At 48.4% G+C, this 15226-nt stretch overlaps 1 protein-coding gene across 10 annotated transcripts in view; it reads right to left on the bottom strand.

The window, feature by feature from the left end:
• ccdc85ca (coiled-coil domain containing 85C, a) overlaps positions 1 to 15226 on the bottom strand; it is a 204837-nt gene that overhangs the window by 37984 nt on the left and 151627 nt on the right. The gene's annotated exons all lie outside the window — the stretch shown is intronic.

Here is a 15226-nt window from a genome sequence, read left to right as displayed (position 1 = left end):
AGCTGTGTTTCAAGCTGATAAATAAAAACAGGCTCAACTTTCTCACAGCTCCATTATTTGCAGGTCTCTGGGGAAAGAGCAGAAGAGTTAATTAATTGGACAGCTTTTTCAAAGGGCATGACACAGGCCTGATGGGCCGAGTGGCCTCCATCTGTACTGTATGATTCTGTGATTATACTCAGTAGCGAGGGCAGGAGATGCACGTGAAACACAGACCTCCAGCCTCCCCCAACTCAACCCCCCTCCCGCAAAAAAACAAAATGGAGCTTTGAATCCACTGCCTGGTCTGACTTCAACATAACAATGATGGGGAGTGGACACAGGAAACCTGTTCTCTCGCAACCCAAGCTAACTAAACAGGCCATAATGATAACCACAATCCCCAGGCTTGAGGTTGTCGTTGGGATTGGGGGGGTGGGGTTGGGGAGTGAAAGCTCAGGGTAGATGATGATAGACCAAACCCGCCTCAAAGGAATGCGATTGAAACTTGACTATCGGGAAAAGCTCTCACTAATGCTGAATGTGTGTGTGTTGATGTGTGTGTGTGTGTGTTGGTGTGTGTGTTGATGTGCTTACTAAAGTGGTTAACAACTATGAACTTTCCAGGGACATTAACCAATGCACCACCACAGGAATGAAGCCCATGAAGAGGCACAGCAAAGCAGAGTCTCCTAACAAAGTGCCTGCCACAATATAATGTCAAAATGTATTAATGCAACCCCATCTTCTTCAGCCCTCTGATTTCTCTCCATTTTCACAACAGAATTAACACTGAGCAATGTTCCTCCCCTACAACCTTTTGAAGCATGAACAGTTCTATTTACAGCAAGTAAGGAGAATAATGGCAATCGGCCAAATAAGCAGCACTAGGCTTCTGACACAGGTTTCGCATAGCTGTACTTATTGATGGAGCTCCCTAACTACTCAACATACGATTTCATCAGGGCACAAACTGTGTTCAGACAGTCTTTCAGGCTGGTTACAATGGCCTAGAAATTCAATGACACCCCATCTGTTTTACAGGCGCAAAATGGATGCAAAAGTATCAAATATTATGATAACGTTGGTACAGACATCAAGGCCCGTGCCTGAAACAAGCACTAGGCCCTATTTGCATATTCAAATAGGGGACCCAATGCCTTTTTGAGGTCCTCTTAGTAAAATTTGATTGGCCTGATTGCTGCTTGCACCAAGTAAGCCTGGTCGGTATAGGGCCTAACCAGTGATCCTTAAAGGGGCCAGTGCAGGCCACCACCTAAAATGAGCCCACATTAAAACTACGAGCATCAGGCTTCCCACTGTACACCCGTACCCTCCTGATTGCCATGCTCCCTCTCATGGTCACTGTCTCCTGACCCTTGCTCTTCCAATCGCCCCCCACCCCCCACCTCCTCCAATCAACTTCCTCCACTTCTTCCAACATCTGTGGTGATGCAGCAACCCAAAATTCAAATCCTCGTCGTCAACGAGCAGCCTGGGGGGTGGCCTAGCAGGCAGCTCACGGGCCTCAAGGAAACTAGACCTGAAGCCCAATATTGGGTGGGCCTCGGGCTATACTCACTGGCACTGGAATCGTTCCCTGTGAGCATTTCCCGCTGGCCTGAGCCCGTTTTCTTTTAAGCAAAAAAGTGAAGCAACGTCCCCTCAGAGAGGGATTTTTTACAAAATTAAATAGTTCTAGAGTCATGAACAGAGTTAGGGCTCGATAATATTATATGGGTGGTGGAATAATTTTTTTTAAATCCGCAAATGTTTGTGTTCAGGCATTGTGCTCAGAAACACAGAAGTTTTAACTCAGAGCTGAATTTGAACGGTTTTCATTGGGCTAGTGGGATTTAATACCTCTCTCTTTCAGACAACCTTTAAGGGCTTTTAAATAATCTCAATCAGGTCCTGTTGGGTTTAGAGCCACAAACATACCAATAATTCAGCACTAATTGGCTGTAAAAGTAAAAGGCATACCACGCAGAGTGAAACCTTCAACTAATGAGTCACAAGGTGACTGGATACGCAGTATCACTGAAATGTTTGTGCTCAGATGTCAACAGTATCAGATTGATCTGCTATTAGCCTAAATCAGTCACGTAAGCTTTTTATTCAAGTTGGTTTTGATCAGCATGCCAATAATGTAACTGAAACCTGTTGAAAATCAAAGAAATAATCAGAGAACTGCAGGGTGCAAGTTTTGCTAAAGCTACAGGATTAGCAACTCGTTGCACTGAGTTGGAGTATCGGTACATCCTACCCTGTTCCACACAAGTTTCTCCGTCCAACCTTTTTTTTGGGATCTGTTGCTGCTTATTATTATAACCTATGGATAGCCTGTAACTGAATATCCATGCAGGAACAGTCTGAATCAGGCCAGATCAAATCAATTCACAAATGTAGTCAAACCTGTCCATCATTTGGACATTTAGGAGGTGATTCCCGTGTGATTGGAAACGGCCAGTAGAGGACTGTCTGCTCATTGCACACCCCTCCCGGAATCAGGCAGTCCTTGCTTCTATGGGTCAGTGTACGCCATCACTGAGGGCTGACCACTGAGTGTTTATCCTGCTGCTGCACCATAGCTCATCTCAGAGTCACCGGGGAAACACTGGTTCTTTAGGACAGTCTTAGTGCCTCCAAATGCAGTAGCACGTATTACAAAATACAATGAAGTTATAACTACAGTTAACGATGGGTCTGTAAAGAGGTTTTATATTGGCTCTTGTTTAATTTGAATCGAGGGAATCCAACCCCTGTGAGCAGATCTTTATTTTTAACTCCAGAAAGCCAGATGGTGAAGGTTCGAAATAAAAACAAAAAATGCTGGAAAAACTCAGCAGGTCTGGCAGCGTCAGTGGGGAGAGAAACAGAGTTAATGTTTCAAGTCCAATATGACTCTCCTTCGGAACTCTGAAGTAGTCATGTTGGACTCAAAACATTAACTCTGTTTCTCTCTCCACAGATGCTGCCAGATCTGCTGAGTTTTTCCAGCACTTTTTGTTTTATTCCAGGTCTCCAGCATCCGCAGTATTTTGCTTTTATTTTGGTGAAGGTTAGAACTGGATCCAATCGTTACCCCATTTCATCAGCATTTACAGGGATATGTACACATCACAAACATCCGCTTGGAAAGCAAAACTGGTGCAGACCGGGGGAATCCAACTGTTTAATTAAAACAAATCACCGCGAATGCCACAGGTCGGTGTTGGTGCGATGTGATTTCTGTCCAGTGCTCTGGATGATACAAAGCCTGGGAGTGTTGTGAACAGCAAGGAGGACAGTGTGGAACTTCAAGAGGAAATAGACAAGTTGGTGGGGTGGGCAGATAGGTGGAAGATGAAGTTCAATGCGGAGAAGTGAGAAGTGATGCATTTTGGTAGGAAGAACATAAATGGACAATATAAAATACGGGGTGAAATTTTGAAGGGGGTGCAGGAGCAGAAAGACTTGGGTGTATATGTGCATAGATCATTGAAGATGGCAGGACAAGTGGAGAGAGCAGTTAGTTAAGCATATAGTATCGTGAGCTTTATTAATAGGGGCATGGGGTACAAGAGCAAGGAGGTTATGCTGAATTTATATAAGACACTCATTAGACCTCAGCTGGAATATTGTGTACAGTTCTGGGCACCACAGTATAGGAAGGATGTGAAAACATTGGAGAGAGTGTAGAAGAGGTTTACAAGAATGGTTCCAGGGATGAGAAATTTCAGCTATGAGGATAGATTGGAGAGGTTGGGGCTGTTCTCCTGGCAGAGAAGAAAGCTGAGAGGAGATTTGATAGGGATGGTCAAAATCAGGAGGGGGGCCAGGAAGAACAGATAGGGAGAACCTGTTCCCACTCGTAAAAGGATCAAGAACGAGAGGGCACAGATTTAAAATGACTGGCAAAAGAAGCAAACGTGATGTGAGAAAAAACTTTTTCACACAACGAGTGGTTCGGGTCTGGAATGCACTGCCTGGAAGTGTGGTGGAGGCAGGTTCAATCGAGGCATTCAAGAGGGCATTAAGATAACTATTTGAAGAGAAACAATGTACAAGGGTACGGGGAAAAGGCAGGGCAATGGCATTAGGTCATAATTTGAAGAGCTGGTGCAGACATAATGGGTCGAACGGCTTCCTTCTGTGCCGTTAAGATTCCGTGATTCTCCTTAACTAAAAACCAGTCTGTTCCTATTTGTAGGAGCACATGTGAATCTCCATGTAATCCACTGACCGTATACAATTAATGTATAAATAACAACCCTCACCTGCCCGCACACCCAGCCCCTTGCCTGATGCTCTTGTCGATAAAACTAGTTTTCTCATCCCTGCAGCAGGGGTACAGACCTTTGGAAAGATGGGTGAGCCTGCGTTCAATCAATGACTACACTTCAAAATCAATTCTAGCTATGGAGCACTTTGGTGTTGTTGCATAAATGCAAATTCTTTTGTCTACTAATGTTTCTATATTCTGTGAAAGGTTTTAATTGTCAATGGTATCTTGTGGTTAAATTATACAGGTTTGTTTTGTAGAATTTACATTTTTAAACAGACCCTGGACAGTTGCACAAGGCATTGCTTACAGTCAGTTGATAAATTATATATATAAAATCTATAAGATTAAAATATACATATACATAGAATAAAAATACTCTGTACATTTATCACAAAACACAAACATAAAATGGTGGTGCAGTTTGGAGGGAGACTTCAGTCGCTCTCTACACTACCCCCTACAGGCTAGAACCTGCAACTACACAGTTACAGTCAGGATTTTCATAATTGTTTATAAAGGCCATTTCACTGTTAAATGTTGACTAAAAAATGTGGCGAAAAGTTGTGACAAGGGGAAATTGGGCAGAAAGTGTACACATTTTCAAATATCTATCAGCGATCTCCACTTCTGATTAGAGGCATTTACAGGGTTTGACGTACACAAACATAAGAGCATAACATAACAGGAGCAGGAGTAGGCCATTCGGCCCCTCAAGCCTGCCCCACCATCAATGAGATCATGGCTGCCCTGCCCCAGGCCTCAACCCCTCTTTTGTGCCAGCTCCTCATAGTTTAAAACAGATTATGAAAATAATTCTCCTGTACTGCATTGGTTCAAAAACAGGTTGACGTGAGGCACTGAATAAAGCAGACAGGTATACAAATGGCACTGTAAATAGAGCAACCACCCACCCAGACTGGAAGCCACCAGTGACCTTTCTGTCACTGACAAAACACGTTAGTCTACAAAAAGAGCCAAATTGTTAAGATAATCAAACACAAAAAAGGAGAGTGCACATTATGAAAAGGAACAAAATGAACTGGTAGCACATGAAACAGTTCAGATTGGACACGATTTGAAATGTGCTTTCAGTGACTCTGCAGTGAGATAAGAACATTAGGAAAATAGCAGGGGTGGCCATACATCCTCGGGCCTGCTCTGCCATTCAGGAAGGTTATGGCAGATTTTTCACTTCAAATCCATTTCCCTTCAAATCCAATCCCCATACCCCTTGATGCTTTTAGTGCCCAAAAGTCTATCGATCTCCATCTTGAATATGCTCAATGGCTGAACAGCCGCCGACCTCTGGAGTAAATGTAATTAATTTTTGACAGGAACTTAATACAACGGGCGGAGGTTATTCTAATGTAGTGGGGAAAATGCTAAGGTTATTGAGGCACCTTCAGACACAATATTGTTTTACCTCAAATTCAGTTTTGCTTGCATCTCATTCACCGTTGCTAATAGAAATGGTGTCAAAAACCAGAGTGTGCTAATATTCAGCACTGTCAAGAATGAGATCCAAACAACTCCATTTCAACTAAATTTGAGTGAGATGGGCTTTTGGGCAGAGTTGGTGAAGGTAACATCCCTGGGATCATTTAAGAGACAACTGGATGCAGCAATGAGGCCAGGACAGAGTGTGACACTTAATGTCATCCTGGCTGGACCAATTAAGGATGCGCCAAATGACTTTGGCAAACAGAATTTACCTTGTGATCATGGAGGCCTAGAAATGAAGGCCCAGACCTTCCGGTCAGCGTTGGGGAGGGTGCGCCTCACACTGGCTGCGATTTAATATGCCCATTTAACATTTTACACTGGAGCCTTTGCACCTTCCGATGCCAGCTCCAGCAAGGGTGCAGGGACAAACCGAGTCAGGGGGCCAATTGCCAAGCGTACTTCCAGTGCAGCCACACCCCCTTTTTTCATCATGAGCTGAAGACACACTCCTTCAGGGCTGTCTTCAGTTCAATGACTTACATTGTTTAAAATGGAGCTGTCAACCCCACTACTGCTCAACCTCTGCCTCACTAACAGTGCTAAACCCCCTCACCTACCCAATAGTGTTCACCCCTCCTCCTTTCCCTGACAATGCTCAAACCCTTTCCTCACCCCCCCAACAATGTTCAGCCCCCCTCACACCATGAAAACGTACAGCCTGAACCCCTCACTCTCTGAAAATGCTGACTCTTCCGACATTGGCCCCGACAGGAGCCAGGGATTCCAGAAGGTGAGTTGAGAGAGAGGGTGAGCACTGTCCAGGGAGCCGGGAGGGGAGTGAACTTTGTCTGGGGGGTGGGGGGGGTGTGAGCAGCTGATTTACTGAGGGTGACGCTGCTTTTATACCTGCTAAGAAAAGCTCTAAGTAAATACGTGTAAAAACCAGGGTAAGCATAGCGCAAACAGCCCAAGTCTCCGTGGTTCTGACCATCCGATCCAACTATCGTTGGAATCACGGAGTAATCTGGGCAGGGTAAAACCAACAAATTGGAAGTTTAAACTTCCCACTAATTACCACAGATGGTGCATGCCAGGATAGGGTTCTGATCCACATCAGCAACGTAAGTTAAGTTGGAGGCCTCTCCCCATATTACGGGCATGATTTCTTCACTGAACACCCAGGTGATCTAATGGGCCCAGCTGCAGGAAGGGTGGTGATCTACCCGCTCCTGACCAGGCTTCATGCTGACATCACGGCCTGGCTTTTGGAGTGAGAGTGCAATTCTGAGGGACACGGAGATGGCACCCCTAGCCGTCGTCCTGGCTGTGTGGTTATTTGAATGCAGGAGGTGGTCTCTACCAGGGAACTGCAACTGACTAGAGGTGAAGAGAAGAATTGTTGGGAAAGGCTACTGAAAAGGAAGAGGCAGCCACAGAGCTGCCTGCACAAAAATACAATGTCAATATTTTTATTAATTCTTCCAGATGTTAATGGGGATGTTCACCTCTCTGCTCAATGTTTCGACAAGGCCTCTTTTCATTGGAACTCCAAGGCCCCTAGTGCTGAGATTAACTTCCAGGCCTCAGGAACTATCTGATGACCAGTGTTCACTTGGGACAAATGGCAGGAAATATTCTACATCTTAACTTAATTTGCGCTCACTGACTTTAGGCCACTTGGTCCATCGACAGGAAAATTGGGAATTGGGGTGGGGGGGTGGGGGGGAGGTGCATGGTGGTGGTGGAAGTGAAGGGAGGGCTGTATTAGATTGTGTCCTCAACAAGTTTCCATCTCCACCCGCCTCAAATCATCAGGAAAATTGGTGGGGAAATGAGCTGAAATCTAACTCCACCGGCCCTTATATGGAAAGTATCCGATTCTCCCAAATTAATGTGCAAAAGCACTTAAAAGTTCACAAAAATATTTCTGGAACACAGCATTTCAGCCGTTAGGCTATATCTGAATTCTCTGAACTGTCACATGAGGGATGTTGAGCAATCATCATCCATGGACTATAACGTGGTCAAAACTCAGGGACTATCACATATAACACCATAAATATATGGACCCCGATACTGACTGGGGCAGGCTGCGTAAGCAAGCGGGAGGGGATTTGGTCAGGGAAGCCTGGGATCCGACTTTTCCCCAGGCTAGTGGAGTTTTAACTCAAAAGCGCGAGCCTATTTGTCAACGTGTGCCCCACCAGGAAGCCAGTCTGATTGACAGGCTTGACTTCCAGTTCAGTGGGGAACCCTTAGCAGAATGTCACAGGAGCAGCTAAGGAACTCACTGCTGTACTAGTGACAATGTCTGGATCCTGGAAGGAGAAGTTGCAATCCATAAGAAGGTGAGGTGGGAGGGGAGGAGAGGTGGGGTAGTTGGATTTTTGGGGGTTGGGGAGGGGAGGGAAGGTGTGAGGGGTGGGGCAGCGAAGAAGGTGGCTCGGGGATTCAGGGGAAAGACCCCTGCTCTTCCTGGCCCATAGACAGCGCTGGAATGGCTCTTAACCATTGCCCTGTGCTGTCCTCACTTCCCTCGAGCTGCCGGGTTTCTCAAGGCTCACAACACCCAGCCAGCCAAGGTTAAACCTGGAAGATCGACAAGTTCCAACCTCATTATAATATTTAAATGGATAATCCCCCTCCTTGGAGTGAGTTGGCTGCCCACTCCTTGGCCTGCCTTCATTAAAACTGGCGTGGACAGGTTGGAGGCGGGTTGGAGTCAGATTTGAGACTTTTAAAACTTTTATATCTCATTCGACCCCAATCTACTCATTTTTGGGGGGGTTACAGGGATAGGACGGGGTAAGACCCTGCAGGGATTTGAAAACAGGGATGAGAATTTCAAAACCGAGACGTTGCTTAACCGGGAGCTAACGTCGGTCAGCGAGAACAGGGGTGCTAGGGGAACGGAACCTGGCGTGAGTTAGGATACGGGCAGCAAAGTTTCAGGTAAGCTGAAGTTTACAGAGGGCGCGGGATGGGAGACCTCTGTGCAGGCTGCTGGAACAGTCAAGTCTCGGAGGCAACAAAGGCACTGGTGAGCGTTGTAAGCTGCTTGTCTGGAGGCTGCATATCTCACATCACTAGGACCTCGGCCAAATAGTGTATTTGATGTTTATTTGATCAGATATAAAAGCGAAGGAAATAGACAGTCCAAGGATGCAGCTCGCTGCTGTTTACACCGTGATGTTCAATCCTCTGAGGAGCAAAGAATGAAGCCTGCCTAGAGCTTTGACTTCAGCATTTCTTCCCTGTGCACATCATTCAGGTCAGCCTGCGCTTTTCCCTCCTCCTATTATTGGATTCTGACAGGGTATCTCTGCGCTGCTTGTGCTGGCTGACACATTACACATTACCCAAACTCACTGTCAATCTTTCAAAGGCCAGCTAGATACACAACATCTTTAAACAATAACCTGCATGAGTAATCCTAATTTGCTGTCAGCCCATTTTTTGGATACTCTGAGTTCAAATAAGATTGAAGAGACAGCTACCGTGATGAAATGCTAGTGCCTAAGAATTCTTCCATCTAGCTTTCAGTCACAACGTGACATTAATAATAACTCGGAGCTCTGACTGGTTTGGCGAGCTACCGCCTAGGGACATGATTATTATAAAGTAGGGCAGGAATGAGGGGAGGAAATAAAAGGCAGCTGACTGACTAGTCACAGATGCCAGGATGGTGACAGCACAGAAGGAGGCTATTCAGCCCATCCTGTCTGCGCTCGCTCTCTGAAGGAGGCAGGGATTGCTAAAGCGATGGAAGCCTTAGAAATTCATTTCAAAGCAAACTAATTTGGATTGGACATGCCATTACTTTAAAAAGTAGTAGTATGCATTCCCAAGCGGGGCTGCGTGGACAGGTGTACTTATGGTCAAGGTGGTGCCAGGTTCAATCCCCAGTCAGCCATTTCTAATAGCCAGACAACAGCTTCCAATCAGCATTCCCAAAATCAATTGGCTGGGATTCTCATTCCTGGGTTTTTTGCTCAGTGACTCCTGGTGGATGTGCGCATCTGCACAAAGTGATGGGAAGAATTGTGATGCACTCGGACAGTCCTCACAACTGAACAGCCCCGCCACGCTCACTGTCTAGAGGCTTTGCAGGGCAACAGTTGCACAAATAAGCAGGCGTACTACATCCAAAACTGCCTCCATGGAGGCTAAGACAAGAGCATTGAGAAAAAGGCAAGTGTATGGCTCTCCTCAATAGTCCAATGGATTGAAGGCTCGAATATATGACTCAGCCAGGCCAGAATGGGTCCAAGTTGGGCCTCTGGTATTTTGCCCAGTTACTGATTTCGGCCTGCACACTGGGAACGTTGCCTTCAACATCCTGGATTGGGGAAACATACATTTAGAGTTTCCGGTCTAGATCAGTATTCAACTGGACGCTGGGCTCAGTTGCGATGCCCCACCCACTCCATATGGTTGGCCAACCTCCTGTACTCACAGCCTGTGAAGGATGGCCAGTCAGAGCACTGGTTCCCTTGGAAACAAACCTCAGTATTAGATATTGCAGATGCAGGAAGAGAAAACTGGACGGTAGGAAGAAAATCGGAAAAGAGTTGCGGACCAGAACTTTGAGGCCTCCCTAGCACACGTGCAGGCTGCGTAGAAAATAACAGGCAATGCACCCGTGAGTCTCCACTACGTCTCACAGCACATGCCAGTCCTCCTGCCACATATTATTAAATTCCCTAATCTTACACAGCACGATCTATTTAAAAACAATTAATCCAACAGAAAAACCCAGATGGTTTTACAGCATTTTCTACCAGATTCAGTAAGGTAAAAACACTAAGGCCAGAATTCTATGTCTCGCGGGCACGCGCCCGACCCAATGGACATGAAATAGCACAAGATGACATCGGGCAAACGTCCCAACACCATCCCGCACGTGAGCAATCTTCAGGTTGGTAGGCACGCGCAGGAGTCGGAGCTGCACCTGCCAACAACTAAAGGGCCACTTGAGGCCATTAAAAAGGCAATTAATCCTGACCTTATGTTTCCCGTGCGATGTTTCCCGGACTCGTCGCATGGGCAAAACATGCAGGCGGGCGACCCACTTTTAATGAAACCTCATCCGAGGGTGGGATAAAGAGAGTCCGCAGCATTGCCATTGTGAGTAGTGAGGAATTTAGGAAATAGTTTGCTGCTGGTTGCTTATTTGAACTTGACAGCTTCATCTCTGTTCTGAGCTTCAGTCTTAGCATTGGTGTCTCCAAGGCCCCGGAGGATTCAGACCGTGTGGATCCTTCCAGGCACCAGGCAACGTTCTGTTACCCTGGTAACGGGGGTTGTGGTCTCCACTGGTGGCACCTCCTCTGAGGAGGAAGAGAGGGGCAGAAGGGAGAGGAGACCAGGTGTCCCAATGCAGCTTCCAGGGGAGGGACCTGTGGTAGGAGAGGCGCAGGCAGAGGGGCGCAGGGCCAGCAGGAAGTCCAAGGCGGAAGGGGCTGCAGAAGACGCCACAATCCTGCTGCCAGGGCTTACAGGCAGTGATGCCGCTACCTCAATATGTCTGAGGTGCAATACCAAAGGAGGCTCCACCTCTCCAGGGAGACAGTGACCATTTGTCAGATGATTAGGACCAAGGTCACCTCCAACTGTGTGGGTGGACACCCCAAGCCAGCGGCTCTGAAGGTCACAGTGGCCCTCAACTCCTATGACTCCGGCTTTTTCCAGGGGTCAGTGGGAGATCTTTGTGGAGTCTCCCAATCAGCTGTCCACAGTTGCACCAAGCTGGTGACAGAAGCTCTGTTCAGATGGGTAATGACTTTCATTCATTTCTGTACGGACAAGGCCAGCCAGGCTGAGCGAGCCAGAGGATTTGCAGTGATTGCTGGGTTCCCCCGCATCCAAAGGACAATCAACTGTACAAATATAGCCATCAAGGCACCAGCAGGTCAGCCGGGTGCCTTTGTCAACAGGAAGGGCTTCCACTCGATGAAGGTCCAGATAGTTTGTGACCACAAGACGAAGATTCTACAAGTCTGTGCAAGGTGCTTTGGCAACTCCTATGACGCTTATGTCCTCAGACACTCCCAGGTGCCAAGGCTATTCAGTGCTCCAGCCTGACTGGATGGATGGCTGCTGGGTGACAAGGGCTATCCGTTGAAATGGTGACTTATGACGCCTCTCCGCCACCCAAGAACAGAGGCAGAGCAGGGTTATAATAAGAACCATGCCTCCACAAGGGCAGTGATAGAGGGGACCATAGGTCTTCCAAAGATGTGCTTCCGATACTGGGCCGTTCAGGGGGAGCACTACAATGCCCCCCAGAGCGGGTGTCACTGATAGTGGTCGCATGCTGCGCTCTCCACAATCTGGTTCTGGCAAGTGGTCACTCACTGGGGGAAAGAGGGTCTTGAGGCAGCTTCACAGGCCACAGATGATAAATCCAGTGGTGAGTCAGAAGAGGAGCACGGTGAGGGTGTGGAGGCAAACCTCTGGATCCTTCATTAAGGCAGGGACACCAGGGATGCCTTGATCCAAAGCTCCTTCAGCTAGGCTGCCAAAGACCTGCTTCCATCCTCAGGGCTGCTGCCTCCCTCCTGGGATTTTGAAATGAACCTTTCCTTTGAGCCCAAAGTCCACTCAGTGCCTGTGCAGTAAAGTTTAGAGCCACTCATGTCCAGCATGAGATGCTGGCGTGCCCTGCACCTACAAAACAAGCGAAGAATACTCAGATCAAGACAAAAGCAAAATTTATATCATGCTGGCACTCACATCAAATGAACATAACCATAGCTGGTGTTAATGCTCACACCAGTAAACATATCAGCAAAACATGGCAGAACAGGAGATCACCTGTGAACAGTCCCTCTTGTGCTCATGGTGCCTTAAGCTTACACTGGTGAGTGCTGTGTCTTGTTGCCCCGCCCCCCTCGCTGGCAGTGACATTGGAGCCAGCCTGCTGACTGTCCTGTCCTGTTGGCCTTGTTGACCTTGGCGGTCGTCCTCTGGCCGGTGGAGCTTGTGCTGACCCCGCCTGGGAGGGAGCAGCCAGGCTGGCATCTCCCCAGTCATCACAGCCTCATCAGATGTCATGGTCACTGGCAGAGGGGCAGAGGAGCTGCTGCCCTCATCTGCAGTGCCCTGAAAGGAGCCCGCAGAGGTGCCCCATGAGGTCGCTCTGGACCTCCCTGCTTGCCATTGGTGGATGGCACCTTGCTGGGATACCGGGTGCGTCATCCATCTCCCACACTGGCACTGATCATCTGAGGTCATTGTCTGTGTGAGGGCTTGCAGGTCCGAGCGCAACCCCAGGAACCCATGATTCTGTTCCTGGAGCTGCCTTTCCATGAGAATTGCTGCGCTCTCAGTGGAGGAGGCAGTGCGCTCGGCCATGAGGGTCAACGCAGTGCTCATGCTCCAGATGGACTCCTCCACAACAGAGACGATAGCACGCACACCCCCATGGATCTCCGCCAGACCCTCCTGCACATCTCGTTGGACATCCAGCATCTGCCACCTAATGGACGACTCCAGAGGCTCATCATCTGCCTTCGACTCAGCATCGTCCTGGTCTCCAGCAGCCCTCCAACTGCAGGCGCCCTGGGCACTCTGTGCCTCTGCCTGCTCCTCTAGTGAGTGTGAAGTGCCCTCATCGCTATGCACTGACAGTCTAGCTGACAATCTAATGCCCACGGAGGTGCTGGTATCTGCGCTGGTGCTTGGTGCAGAGATTGACAGGTGTGATGCAGGTCTACCTAAAGCCCAGTGGTCCTCTGGCATCAAGGGCAGCTCTTCGGGGTCCTGCATTAGTGGGCGAGCTGACAATTCTAGGTGTGAACAATGACATGTCATTAGATAATGTCATCACACTGTCACTGTGCACGCCAGGCGCCCTGGTGAAACAATGGAGATCTGCATCATGGTGCCATCATCTTTCAATGATCAATGGGCCTCCAGGTTTGAGGTTTCCAATAATGATGAGACTGCACAAGAATGTTTGCATAATCTGACACTTCACCTCTGTGCACTGCACTCTCACCTTCGTTAGAGACCCCTGCCTCTCCACAACCGGCTGACTGAGGTGGGCAGTGGCACTCCAGGTCCATGGCATCCATCTTATGCCTCCGCCTGTCTTAGTTCTTTCGTTGATGTTATGGCTTCTCTCCTCCTGAAATGACAGAGGAGCACTGATTCGTCCACTCTCTAACTGCAGCGCCATTGCAGCCTGGCAAACACCCTCCCCACCCCCGGGACACTTTGCAGGGCACATCCGAGTCGTTGCCTTCGACCTACGAGGCACTCAGGCCAAGCAGCCAGGGCTCACCCCCTTGGCCGGTGCCGGTGTCAGTGACAGTTGGCACTCAGACTCTAACACCGCTGAGCTCCACGGGGGAGCCGCCAGCCCTTGACACTTCTCCACACTGATCCATGCCAACTCGGTGCTCATGTTTGCACAGCAGATCGTTGAACCTTTTGAAGCACGGCACTCATGTGCGCCACACAACGTCGTGGCCATGAACCTCGGCTACCACCTCCTCCCAGGCTTTTTTGGCCAGGTGCAGTGGTCTCCTCCTGCCATCCTTGGGCACTAGAGTGTCCCGCCTGACACCCGCCTCCTCCACAAGGACTGTGAGGCATTCGTCCGAGGAACGGATCGCCGAGTGCCCATCCGGCTTGCCCCCCACCCTGTTTGACATCTCCAGCCGTAGATGAGGCCATTGTTCGAGTGAAATGGTTTCCTGGACAGGCTCCAAAGATTCTCCCCGGCAGCCTTCAGGGAACTGCCTCTGCCGGTTTTAAAGGTCCCACTGGGCCGCCATTGGATCCGGCACCCAACGAGCTCCCGCCTCTGCCCAGCCCTTCCCGACCACTGAGAAGACGTGTTTCATGCTGGGCGGACCTTAGTTGGCCATCTAGCGTGAAATCACATTTGCAACGTGGGCCAGGGCTGGGAGTGGATTCCACACCCGCTTCTGCAACCGTCGACTTGGTGCGCACGCCAAGCGCAAAATTCAGGCCTAAATTTTTTAAATTCTACTGTGGTACCTACCAAATATTATCTAAGGGCCACATAATGCAAGGTCCTGATAGAAATTCATGGCTTAGGCCAGACTTGGTGATATTCTGTTTCCTTCAGAGAGTCAAGCGCAAAAATCAAGGCTGACACAACAGTGCAGCACTGAGGGTGGGCGGCACTGTCAGAGGTGCCGTCTTTCGAAAGAGACGTAAAACCCAGGTTCTGTCTGCTGTCAGGTGAACGTAAAAAATCCCATGGCACTATTTGGAAGAGCAGGGGAGTTATCCCAGAATACCAGCCGATATTTACATCTCAATCAAGATCAGTGGGGAAAAAAAATAACAGATTATTCTGTCTTATCACATTGCTGTTTGTGGGAGTTTGCTGTGTGCTAACTGACTGCCAGGTTTCCTACAATATAACAATGGTTACACTTCAAGAATACTTCATTGGCTGGCAAGTGCTTTGAGACATCTGGAGGCCGTGAAAGCTGCCATTTAAATTAAAGTCTATCCTCCTTTTTCTTTCTCAGCTGATTTACGCCAGAGTGCATTGTT

The sequence above is a fragment of the Cetorhinus maximus genome, chromosome 18, assembly GCF_964194155.1.
Source record: "Cetorhinus maximus chromosome 18, sCetMax3.hap1.1, whole genome shotgun sequence".
NCBI classification, from domain to species: domain Eukaryota; kingdom Metazoa; phylum Chordata; class Chondrichthyes; order Lamniformes; family Cetorhinidae; genus Cetorhinus; species Cetorhinus maximus.
Note: the sequence above shows the minus strand (reverse complement) of the source record. Positions and strands in the feature narration are given on the sequence as shown.